The sequence below is a fragment of the Furipterus horrens genome, unplaced genomic scaffold (genome assembly GCF_987537825.1).
Source record: "Furipterus horrens unplaced genomic scaffold, mFurHor1.1.pri manual_scaffold_16, whole genome shotgun sequence".
In the NCBI taxonomy this organism is placed as follows: Eukaryota; Metazoa; Chordata; class Mammalia; order Chiroptera; family Furipteridae; genus Furipterus; species Furipterus horrens.
The window spans coordinates 9,284,156-9,297,191 of NW_028327186.1; the positions used below are offsets into that span (position 1 = coordinate 9,284,156).

Genomic DNA, 13,036 nt, shown 5'->3' on the forward strand with positions numbered 1-13,036 from the left:
AGGCTAGGATAGACTACACAGGCTAGGATAGACTATGATATACTATGCTAGGCTAGGATAGACTACACAGGCTAGGATATACTATTCTAGGCTAGGATAGACTACACAGGCTAGGATAGACTATGATAGACTATGCTAGGCTAGGATAGACTATGATAGACTATGCTAGGCTAGGATAGACTACACAGGCTAGGATAGACTATGCTAGACTATGCTAGGGTAGGATAGACTACACAGGCTAGGATAGACTATGATAGACTATGCTAGGCTAGGATAGACTACACAGGCTAGGATAGACTATGCTAGACTATGCTAGGCTAGGATAGACTACACAGGCTAGGATAGACTATGCTAGACTATGATAGGCTAGGATAGACTATGATAGACTATGCTAGGCTAGGATAGACTACACAGGCTAGGATAGACTATGCTAGACTATGCTAGGCTAGGATAGACTACACAGGCTAGGATAGACTATGCTAGACTATGCTAGGCTCGGATAGACTACACAGGCTAGGATAGACTATGATAGACTATGCTAGGCTAGGATAGACTATGCTAGACTATGCTAGGCTAGGATAGACTATGCTAGACTATGCTAGGCTAGGATAGACTATGATAGACTATGCTAGGCTAGGATAGACTACACAGGCTAGGATAGACTATGCTAGGCTAGGATAGACTACACAGGCTAGGATAGACTATGATAGACTATGCTAGGCTAGGATAGACTACACAGGCTAGGATAGACTATGATAGACTATGCTAGGCTAGGATAGACTATGATAGACTATGCTAGGCTAGGATAGACTACACAGGCTAGGATAGACTATGCTAGACTATGCTAGGCTAGGATAGACTACACAGGCTAGGATAGACTATGCTAGACTATGCTAGGCTAGGATAGACTACACAGGCTAGGATAGACTATGATAGACTATGCTAGGCTAGGATAGACTACACAGGCTAGGATAGACTATGCTAGACTATGCTAGGCTAGGATAGACTACACAGGCTAGGATAGACTATGATAGACTATGCTAGGCTAGGATAGACTATGATAGACTATGCTAGGCTAGGATAGACTACACAGGCTAGGATAGACTATGCTAGACTATGCTAGGCTAGGATCGACTACACAGGCTAGGATAGACTATGCTAGACTATGCTAGGCTAGGATAGACTACACAGGCTAGGATAGACTATGCTAGACTATGCTAGGCTAGGATAGACTACACAGGCTAGGATAGACTATGCTAGACTATGCTAGGCTAGGATAGACTACACAGGCTAGGATAGACTATGATAGACTATGATAGGCTAGGATAGACTATGCTAGACTATGCTAGGCTAGGATAGACTATGATAGACTATGCTAGGCTAGGATAGACTATGATAGACTAGGCTAGGATAGACTACACAGGCTAGGATAGACTATGATAGACTATGCTAGGCTAGGATAGACTATGCTAGACTATGCTAGGGTAGGATAGACTATGCTAGACTATGCTAGGCTAGGATAGACTACACAGGCTAGGATAGACTATGCTAGACTATGCTAGGCTCGGATAGACTATGCTAGACTATGCTAGGCTAGGATAGACTACACAGGCTAGGATAGACTATGCTAGACTATGCTAGGCTAGGATAGACTACACAGGCTAGGATAGACTGTGATAGACTATGCTAGGCTAGGATAGACTATGCTAGACTATGCTAGGCTAGGATAGACTATGCTAGACTATGCTAGGCTAGGATAGACTACACAGGCTAGGATAGACTATGCTAGACTATGCTAGGCTCGGATAGACTATGCTAGACTATGCTAGGCTAGGATAGACTATGCTAGACTATGCTAGGCTACGATAGACTACACAGGCTAGGATAGACTATGCTAGACTATGCTAGGCTAGGATAGACTACACAGGCTAGGATAGACTATGCTAGGCTAGGATAGACTACACAGGCTAGAATAGACTATGATAGACTATGCTAGGCTAGGATAGACTACACAGGCTAGGATAGACTATGATAGACTATGCTAGGCTAGGATAGACTATGATAGACTATGTTAGGCTAGGATAGACTACACAGGCTAGGATAGACTATGATAGACTATGCTAGGCTAGGATAGACTACACAGGCTAGGATAGACTATGCTAGACTATGCTAGGCTAGGATAGACTACACAGGCTAGGATAGACTATGATAGACTATGCTAGGCTAGGATAGACTACACAGGCTAGGATAGACTATGATAGACTATGCTAGGCTAGGATAGGCTATGCTAGACTATGCTAGGCTAGGATAGACTATGATAGACTATGCTAGGCTAGGATAGACTACACAGGCTAGGATAGACTATGCTAGACTATGCTAGGCTAGGATAGACTATGATAGACTATGTTAGGCTAGGATAGACTATGCTAGACTATGCTAGGCTAGGATAGACTACACAGGCTAGGATAGACTATGATAGACTATGCTAGGCTAGGATAGACTACACAGGCTAGGATAGACTATGATAGACTATGCTAGGCTAGGATAGACTATGATAGACTATGCTAGGCTAGGATAGACTATGATAGACTATGCTAGGCTAGGATAGACTACACAGGCTAGGATAGACTATGATAGACTATGCTAGGCTAGGATAGACTATGATAGACTATGCTAGGCTAGGATAGACTACACAGGCTAGGATAGACTATGCTAGACTATGCTAGGCTAGGATAGACTACACAGGCTAGGATAGACTATGATAGACTATGCTAGGCTAGGATAGACTACACAGGCTAGGATAGACTATGATAGACTATGCTAGGCTAGGATAGACTACACAGGCTAGGATAGACTATGCTAGACTATGCTAGGCTAGGATAGACTATGATAGACTACGCTAGGCTAGGATAGACTACACAGGCTAGGATAGACTATGATAGACTATGCTAGGCTAGGATAGACTATTATAGACTATGCTAGGCTAGGATAGACTACACAGGCTAGGATAGACTATGCTAGACTATGCTAGGCTAGGATAGACTACACAGGCTAGGATAGACTATGCTAGACTATGCTAGGCTAGGATAGACTATGATAGACTATGCTAGGCTAGGATAGACTACACAGGCTAGGATAGACTATGATAGACTATGCTAGGCTAGGATAGACTATGCTAGACTATGCTAGGCTAGGATAGACTATGCTAGACTATGCTAGGCTAGGATAGACTATGATAGACTATGCTAGGCTAGGATAGACTACACAGGCTAGGATAGACTATGATAGACTATGCTAGGCTAGGATAGACTACACAGGCTAGGATAGACTACGATAGACTATGCTAGGCTAGGATAGACTACACAGGCTAGGATAGACTATGATAGACTATGCTAGGCTAGGATACACTATGCTAGACTATGCTAGGCTAGGATAGACTATGCTAGACTATGCTAGGCTAGGATAGACTATGATAGACTATGCTAGGCTAGGATAGACTACACAGGCTAGGATAGACTATGCTAGGCTAGGATAGACTACACAGGCTAGGATAGACTATGATAGACTATGCTAGGCTAGGATAGACTACACAGGCTAGGATAGACTATGCTAGACTATGCTAGGGTAGGATAGACTACACAGGCTAGGATAGACTATGATAGACTATGCTAGGCTAGGATAGACTACACAGGCTAGGATAGACTATGCTAGACTATGCTAGGCTAGGATAGACTACACAGGCTAGGATAGACTATGCTAGACTATGCTAGGCTAGGATAGACTACACAGGCTAGGATAGACTATGCTAGACTATGCTAGGCTCGGATAGACTACACAGGCTAGGATAGACTATGATAGACTATGCTAGGCTAGGATAGACTATGCTAGACTATGCTAGGCTAGGATAGACTATGCTAGACTATGCTAGGCTAGGATAGACTATGATAGACTATGCTAGGCTAGGATAGACTACACAGGCTAGGATAGACTATGCTAGGCTAGGATAGACTACACAGGCTAGGATAGACTATGATAGACTATGCTAGGCTAGGATAGACTACACAGGCTAGGATAGACTATGATAGACTATGCTAGGCTAGGATAGACTATGATAGACTATGCTAGGCTAGGATAGACTACACAGGCTAGGATAGACTATGCTAGACTATGCTAGGCTAGGATAGACTACACAGGCTAGGATAGACTATGCTAGACTATGCTAGGCTAGGATAGACTACACAGGCTAGGATAGACTATGATAGACTATGCTAGGCTAGGATAGACTACACAGGCTAGGATAGACTATGCTAGACTATGCTAGGCTAGGATAGACTACACAGGCTAGGATAGACTATGATAGACTATGCTAGGCTAGGATAGACTATGATAGACTATGCTAGGCTAGGATAGACTACACAGGCTAGGATAGACTATGCTAGACTATGCTAGGCTAGGATCGACTACACAGGCTAGGATAGACTATGCTAGACTATGCTAGGCTAGGATAGACTACACAGGCTAGGATAGACTATGCTAGACTATGCTAGGCTAGGATAGACTACACAGGCTAGGATAGACTATGATATACTATGCTAGGCTAGGATAGACTACACAGGCTAGGATATACTATTCTAGGCTAGGATAGACTACACAGGCTAGGATAGACTATGCTAGGCTAGGATAGACTATGCTAGACTATGCTAGGCTAGGATAGACTATGATAGACTATGCTAGGCTAGGATAGACTACACAGGCTAGGATAGACTATGCTAGGCTAGGATAGACTACACAGGCTAGGATAGACTATGATAGACTATGCTAGGCTAGGATAGACTACACAGGCTAGGATAGACTATGATAGACTATGCTAGGCTAGGATAGACTATGATAGACTATGCTAGGCTAGGATAGACTACACAGGCTAGGATAGACTATGCTAGACTATGCTAGGCTAGGATAGACTACACAGGCTAGGATAGACTATGCTAGACTATGCTAGGCTAGGATAGACTACACAGGCTAGGATAGACTATGATAGACTATGCTAGGCTAGGATAGACTACACAGGCTAGGATAGACTATGCTAGACTATGCTAGGCTAGGATAGACTACACAGGCTAGGATAGACTATGATAGACTATGCTAGGCTAGGATAGACTATCATAGACTATGCTAGGCTAGTATAGACTACACAGGCTAGGATAGACTATGCTAGACTATGCTAGGCTAGGATCGACTACACAGGCTAGGATAGACTATGCTAGACTATGCTAGGCTAGGATAGACTACACAGGCTAGGATAGACTATGCTAGACTATGCTAGGCTAGGATAGACTACACAGGCTAGGATAGACTATGATATACTATGCTAGGCTAGGATAGACTACACAGGCTAGGATATACTATTCTAGGCTAGGATAGACTACACAGGCTAGGATAGACTATGCTAGGCTAGGATAGACTATGCTAGACTATGCTAGGCTAGGATAGACTATGATAGACTATGCTAGGCTAGGATAGACTACACAGGCTAGGATAGACTATGATAGACTATGCTAGGCTAGGATAGACTACACAGGCTAGGATAGACTATGATAGACTATGCTAGGCTAGGATAGACTATGCTAGACTATGCTAGGCTAGGATAGACTATGCTAGACTATGCTAGGCTAGGATAGACTATGATAGACTATGCTAGGCTAGGATAGACTACACAGGCTAGGATAGACTATGCTAGGCTAGGATAGACTACACAGGCTAGGATAGACTATGATAGACTATGCTAGGCTAGGATAGACTACACAGGCTAGGATAGACTACGATAGACTATGCTAGGCTAGGATAGACTACACAGGCTAGGATAGACTATGATAGACTATGCTAGGCTAGGATAGACTATGCTAGACTATGCTAGGCTAGGATAGACTATGCTAGACTATGCTAGGCTAGGATAGACTATGATAGACTATGCTAGGCTAGGATAGACTACACAGGCTAGGATAGACTATGCTAGGCTAGGATAGACTACACAGGCTAGGATAGACTATGATAGACTATGCTAGGCTAGGATAGACTACACAGGCTAGGATAGACTATGCTAGACTATGCTAGGGTAGGATAGACTACACAGGCTAGGATAGACTATGATAGACTATGCTAGGCTAGGATAGACTACACAGGCTAGGATAGACTATGCTAGACTATGCTAGGCTAGGATAGACTACACAGGCTAGGATAGACTATGCTAGACTATGCTAGGCTAGGATAGACTACACAGGCTAGGATAGACTATGCTAGACTATGCTAGGCTCGGATAGACTACACAGGCTAGGATAGACTATGATAGACTATGCTAGGCTAGGATAGACTATGCTAGACTATGCTAGGCTAGGATAGACTATGCTAGACTATGCTAGGCTAGGATAGACTATGATAGACTATGCTAGGCTAGGATAGACTACACAGGCTAGGATAGACTATGCTAGGCTAGGATAGACTACACAGGCTAGGATAGACTATGATAGACTATGCTAGGCTAGGATAGACTACACAGGCTAGGATAGACTATGATAGACTATGCTAGGCTAGGATAGACTATGATAGACTATGCTAGGCTAGGATAGACTACACAGGCTAGGATAGACTATGCTAGACTATGCTAGGCTAGGATAGACTATGCTAGACTATGCTAGGCTAGGATAGACTACACAGGCTAGGATAGACTATGATAGACTATGCTAGGCTAGGATAGACTACACAGGCTAGGATAGACTATGCTAGACTATGCTAGGCTAGGATAGACTACACAGGCTAGGATAGACTATGATAGACTATGCTAGGCTAGGATAGACTATGATAGACTATGCTAGGCTAGGATAGACTACACAGGCTAGGATAGACTATGCTAGACTATGCTAGGCTAGGATCGACTACACAGGCTAGGATAGACTATGCTAGACTATGCTAGGCTAGGATAGACTACACAGGCTAGGATAGACTATGCTAGACTATGCTAGGCTAGGATAGACTACACAGGCTAGGATAGACTATGATATACTATGCTAGGCTAGGATAGACTACACAGGCTAGGATATACTATTCTAGGCTAGGATAGACTACACAGGCTAGGATAGACTATGCTAGGCTAGGATAGACTATGCTAGACTATGCTAGGCTAGGATAGACTATGATAGACTATGCTAGGCTAGGATAGACTACACAGGCTAGGATAGACTATGCTAGGCTAGGATAGACTACACAGGCTAGGATAGACTATGATAGACTATGCTAGGCTAGGATAGACTACACAGGCTAGGATAGACTATGATAGACTATGCTAGGCTAGGATAGACTATGATAGACTATGCTAGGCTAGGATAGACTACACAGGCTAGGATAGACTATGCTAGACTATGCTAGGCTAGGATAGACTACACAGGCTAGGATAGACTATGCTAGACTATGCTAGGCTAGGATAGACTACACAGGCTAGGATAGACTATGATAGACTATGCTAGGCTAGGATAGACTACACAGGCTAGGATAGACTATGCTAGACTATGCTAGGCTAGGATAGACTACACAGGCTAGGATAGACTATGATAGACTATGCTAGGCTAGGATAGACTATCATAGACTATGCTAGGCTAGTATAGACTACACAGGCTAGGATAGACTATGCTAGACTATGCTAGGCTAGGATCGACTACACAGGCTAGGATAGACTATGCTAGACTATGCTAGGCTAGGATAGACTACACAGGCTAGGATAGACTATGCTAGACTATGCTAGGCTAGGATAGACTACACAGGCTAGGATAGACTATGATATACTATGCTAGGCTAGGATAGACTACACAGGCTAGGATATACTATTCTAGGCTAGGATAGACTACACAGGCTAGGATAGACTATGCTAGGCTAGGATAGACTATGCTAGACTATGCTAGGCTAGGATAGACTATGATAGACTATGCTAGGCTAGGATAGACTACACAGGCTAGGATAGACTATGATAGACTATGCTAGGCTAGGATAGACTACACAGGCTAGGATAGACTATGCTAGACTATGCTAGGCTCGGATAGACTACACAGGCTAGGATAGACTATGATAGACTATGCTAGGCTAGGATAGACTATGCTAGACTATGCTAGGCTAGGATAGACTATGCTAGACTATGCTAGGCTAGGATAGACTATGATAGACTATGCTAGGCTAGGATAGACTACACAGGCTAGGATAGACTATGCTAGGCTAGGATAGACTATGATAGACTATGCTAGGCTAGGATAGACTATGCTAGGCTAGGATAGACTACACAGGCTAGGATAGACTATGATAGACTATGCTAGGCTAGGATAGACTATGATAGACTATGCTAGGCTAGGATAGACTACACAGGCTAGGATAGACTATGCTAGACTATGCTAGGCTAGGATAGACTACACAGGCTAGGATAGACTATGCTAGACTATGCTAGGCTAGGATAGACTACACAGGCTAGGATAGACTATGATAGACTATGCTAGGCTAGGATAGACTACACAGGCTAGGATAGACTATGCTAGACTATGCTAGGCTAGGATAGACTACACAGGCTAGGATAGACTATGCTAGGCTAGGATAGACTATGATAGACTATGCTAGGCTAGGATAGACTACACAGGCTAGGATAGACTATGCTAGACTATGCTAGGCTAGGATCGACTACACAGGCTAGGATAGACTATGCTAGACTATGCTAGGCTAGGATAGACTACACAGGCTAGGATAGACTATGCTAGACTATGCTAGGCTAGGATAGACTACACAGGCTAGGATAGACTATGATATACTATGCTAGGCTAGGATAGACTACACAGGCTAGGATAGACTATGATAGACTATGCTAGGCTAGGATAGACTATGATAGACTATGCTAGGCTAGGATAGACTACACAGGCTAGGATAGACTATGCTAGACTATGCTAGGGTAGGATAGACTACACAGGCTAGGATAGACTATGATAGACTATGCTAGGCTAGGATAGACTACACAGGCTAGGATAGACTATGCTAGACTATGCTAGGCTAGGATAGACTACACAGGCTAGGATAGACTATGCTAGACTATGATAGGCTAGGATAGACTATGATAGACTATGCTAGGCTAGGATAGACTACACAGGCTAGGATAGACTATGCTAGACTATGCTAGGCTAGGATAGACTACACAGGCTAGGATAGACTATGCTAGACTATGCTAGGCTCGGATAGACTACACAGGCTAGGATAGACTATGATAGACTATGCTAGGCTAGGATAGACTATGCTAGACTATGCTAGGCTAGGATAGACTATGCTAGACTATGCTAGGCTAGGATAGACTATGATAGACTATGCTAGGCTAGGATAGACTACACAGGCTAGGATAGACTATGCTAGGCTAGGATAGACTACACAGGCTAGGATAGACTATGATAGACTATGCTAGGCTAGGATAGACTACACAGGCTAGGATAGACTATGATAGACTATGCTAGGCTAGGATAGACTATGATAGACTATGCTAGGCTAGGATAGACTACACAGGCTAGGATAGACTATGCTAGACTATGCTAGGCTAGGATAGACTACACAGGCTAGGATAGACTATGCTAGACTATGCTAGGCTAGGATAGACTACACAGGCTAGGATAGACTATGATAGACTATGCTAGGCTAGGATAGACTACACAGGCTAGGATAGACTATGCTAGACTATGCTAGGCTAGGATAGACTACACAGGCTAGGATAGACTATGATAGACTATGCTAGGCTAGGATAGACTATGATAGACTATGCTAGGCTAGGATAGACTACACAGGCTAGGATAGACTATGCTAGACTATGCTAGGCTAGGATCGACTACACAGGCTAGGATAGACTATGCTAGACTATGCTAGGCTAGGATAGACTACACAGGCTAGGATAGACTATGATATACTATGCTAGGCTAGGATAGACTACACAGGCTAGGATATACTATTCTAGGCTAGGATAGACTACACAGGCTAGGATAGACTATGCTAGACTATGCTAGGCTAGGATAGACTATGATAGACTATGCTAGGCTAGGATAGACTACACAGGCTAGGATAGACTATGCTAGGCTAGGATAGACTACACAGGCTAGGATAGACTATGATAGACTATGCTAGGCTAGGATAGACTACACAGGCTAGGATAGACTATGATAGACTATGCTAGGCTAGGATAGACTATGATAGACTATGCTAGGCTAGGATAGACTACACAGGCTAGGATAGACTATGCTAGACTATGCTAGGCTAGGATAGACTACACAGGCTAGGATAGACTATGATAGACTATGCTAGGCTAGGATAGACTACACAGGCTAGGATAGACTATGCTAGACTATGCTAGGCTAGGATAGACTACACAGGCTAGGATAGACTATGCTAGACTATGCTAGGCTAGGATAGACTACACAGGCTAGGATAGACTATGATAGACTATGCTAGGCTAGGATAGACTACACAGGCTAGGATAGACTATGATAGACTATGCTAGGCTAGGATAGACTATGCTAGACTATGCTAGGCTAGGATAGACTATGATAGACTATGCTAGGCTAGGATAGACTATGATAGACTAGGCTAGGATAGACTACACAGGCTAGGATAGACTATGATAGACTATGCTAGGCTAGGATAGACTACACAGGCTAGGATAGACTATGCTAGACTATGCTAGGCTAGGATAGACTACACAGGCTAGGATAGACTATGATAGACTATGCTAGGCTAGGATAGACTATGCTAGACTATGCTAGGCTAGGATAGACTATGATAGACTATGCTAGGCTAGGATAGACTACACAGGCTAGGATAGACTATGCTAGACTATGCTAGGCTAGGATAGACTATGATAGACTATGCTAGGCTAGGATAGACTACACAGGCTAGGATAGACTATGATAGACTATGCTAGGCTAGGATAGACTATGCTAGACTATGCTAGGCTAGGATAGACTATGATAGACTATGCTAGGCTAGGATAGACTACACAGGCTAGGATAGACTATGCTAGGCTAGGATAGACTACACAGGCTAGGATAGACTATGATAGACTATGCTAGGCTAGGATAGACTACACAGGCTAGGATAGACTATGCTAGACTATGCTAGGGTAGGATAGACTACACAGGCTAGGATAGACTATGATAGACTATGCTAGGCTAGGATAGACTACACAGGCTAGGATAGACTATGCTAGACTATGCTAGGCTAGGATAGACTACACAGGCTAGGATAGACTATGCTAGACTATGCTAGGCTAGGATAGACTACACAGGCTAGGATAGACTATGCTAGACTATGCTAGGCTCGGATAGACTACACAGGCTAGGATAGACTATGATAGACTATGCTAGGCTAGGATAGACTATGCTAGACTATGCTAGGCTAGGATAGACTATGCTAGACTATGCTAGGCTAGGATAGACTATGATAGACTATGCTAGGCTAGGATAGACTACACAGGCTAGGATAGACTATGCTAGGCTAGGATAGACTACACAGTCTAGGATAGACTATGATAGACTATGCTAGGCTAGGATAGACTACACAGGCTAGGATAGACTATGATAGACTATGCTAGGCTAGGATAGACTATGATAGACTATGCTAGGCTAGGATAGACTACACAGGCTAGGATAGACTATGCTAGACTATGCTAGGCTAGGATAGACTACACAGGCTAGGATAGACTATGCTAGACTATGCTAGGCTAGGATAGACTACACAGGCTAGGATAGACTATGATAGACTATGCTAGGCTAGGATAGACTACACAGGCTAGGATAGACTATGCTAGACTATGCTAGGCTAGGATAGACTACACAGGCTAGGATAGACTATGATAGACTATGCTAGGCTAGGATAGACTATGATAGACTATGCTAGGCTAGGATAGACTACACAGGCTAGGATAGACTATGCTAGACTATGCTAGGCTAGGATCGACTACACAGGCTAGGATAGACTATGCTAGACTATGCTAGGCTAGGATAGACTACACAGGCTAGGATAGACTATGCTAGACTATGCTAGGCTAGGATAGACTACACAGGCTAGGATAGACTATGATATACTATGCTAGGCTAGGATAGACTACACAGGCTAGGATATACTATTCTAGGCTAGGATAGACTACACAGGCTAGGATAGACTATGCTAGGCTAGGATAGACTATGCTAGACTATGCTAGGCTAGGATAGACTATGATAGACTATGCTAGGCTAGGATAGACTACACAGGCTAGGATAGACTATGCTAGGCTAGGATAGACTACACAGGCTAGGATAGACTATGATAGACTATGCTAGGCTAGGATAGACTACACAGGCTAGGATAGACTATGATAGACTATGCTAGGCTAGGATAGACTATGATAGACTATGCTAGGCTAGGATAGACTACACAGGCTAGGATAGACTATGCTAGACTATGCTAGGCTAGGATAGACTACACAGGCTAGGATAGACTATGCTAGACTATGCTAGGCTAGGATAGACTACACAGGCTAGGATAGACTATGATAGACTATGCTAGGCTAGGATAGACTACACAGGCTAGGATAGACTATGCTAGACTATGCTAGGCTAGGATAGACTACACAGGCTAGGATAGACTATGATAGACTATGCTAGGCTAGGATAGACTATCATAGACTATGCTAGGCTAGTATAGACTACACAGGCTAGGATAGACTATGCTAGGCTAGGATCGACTACACAGGCTAGGATAGACTATGCTAGACTATGCTAGGCTAGGATAGACTACACAGGCTAGGATAGACTATGCTAGACTATGCTAGGCTAGGATAGACTACACAGGCTAGGATAGACTATGATATACTATGCTAGGCTAGGATAGACTACACAGGCTAGGATATACTATTCTAGGCTAGGATAGACTACACAGGCTAGGATAGACTATTCTAGGCTAGGATAGACTACACAGGCTAGGATAGACTATGCTAGGCTAGGAT

General features: G+C 43.4%; 2 long non-coding RNA genes across 3 annotated transcripts in view; both read left to right on the plus strand.

Moving 5' to 3' along the window:
- The window catches only part of LOC149992057 (uncharacterized), a 174,676-nt gene that overhangs the window by 127,090 nt on the left and 34,550 nt on the right, over nt 1-13,036 (plus strand). The window lies entirely within an intron of this gene.
- LOC149992060 (uncharacterized) lies at nt 3,266-5,853 on the plus strand. The gene is made up of 2 exons (XR_016508512.1): nt 3,266-3,347; nt 5,806-5,853. It is a non-coding gene; the product is annotated as an uncharacterized LOC149992060 (long non-coding RNA).